Below are 1142 nucleotides of genomic sequence, written 5' to 3' on the forward strand. Positions count from 1 at the left end.
CCCCCCCCCGCCCACCCCAAATATAAATAATAATAATCATCATCATAATAATCATCATCATCGTTAACTAATTAGGTAATTATTAAATGGCTTGTTTTCAATTTTAATTAGTAATTCGTTATTAGAGACTGATAATAAAATACTGAAAAAAAAAAACAGGGAGGTGCATAAGGGTGGGTAAGTCACAGGGGTGATAGTAGTGGTAGTGGGGTTGGGGAGATTGAATGACAACAATGGTGGTGGTGGTGGTGGTGGTGGTAGCAACAGTGGTAATGGAGGAGTCGACAACGGTGACAGTGGTGATAGCAAACACACACACACACCCACCCACCTACTAACCAATTCCTTCGCACTTGCTGAATACCAAGGGAGCCCCGCCCCACTCCTGCCCTTCAACCTTGTCCCCCAGCTGCACTAGATCCACTCCTCGTGCACCTTTCAAAGGGAGCCATATGTAACACAACACTAACAGTATGATAGTAGTAGTAGTAGTTATAATAATAATAATGATAGTAATATTTCTAATGTTGGCACAAGGCCAGCAATTTTGAAGCAGAGAAAGGAAAAGGGATGGAGGGGCATCGATTGAAATTGACCCTTGTATATGACTGGTATTTTCACTTTATTGACCCCCAAGAGGAGTGAAAAGTCGACCTCGGTGGGATTTGAACTCAGAATGTAAAGGGAGGTAATTCAGCAACACAACAAGACATCTTTGCGAGTTTTACCAAGATTCTGCAATGCTACTGCCGTTGTCCATAGCAACGGTGATTTGTCCTTTAGCAGATGTAGGTTCGTTTGTGTTTGTTTGTTGTTGTTTTGTAGTAGGAATTAGCTGGGAAGGGAAAGAAAGAGTCAACCCCGCTTAACCAAACCACCAACCAACCCACCTCACACTGCAGACACCAGGTCCTGCCACCCTCATAATTCCCACTAACAAAAAAAATACAAACCCCACCCCCACCGACAAACTTGAACACCACTTCTCTACCCTCCTGTTTGGCTGGGGTTTTTTTTTAAGGGGTAGGTAGGGAAGAAGGGGAAGGTCCATGTTTTATCACACCCCTTAGTCTCCATCCATGCCACTCCACCCCTGCCACACACCCCGAGGTCAAATTCATTTCCTGTACCACCCCCACATC

At 44.5% G+C, this 1142-nt stretch overlaps 1 protein-coding gene across 1 annotated transcript in view; it reads right to left on the bottom strand.

Moving 5' to 3' along the window:
- LOC106870068 (amyloid-beta precursor-like protein) overlaps positions 1–1142 on the bottom strand; it is a 99432-nt gene that overhangs the window by 1723 nt on the left and 96567 nt on the right. The window lies entirely within an intron of this gene.

This window comes from Octopus bimaculoides, chromosome 20 (genome assembly GCF_001194135.2).
Source record: "Octopus bimaculoides isolate UCB-OBI-ISO-001 chromosome 20, ASM119413v2, whole genome shotgun sequence".
Lineage (NCBI taxonomy): Eukaryota > Metazoa > Mollusca > Cephalopoda > Octopoda > Octopodidae > Octopus > Octopus bimaculoides.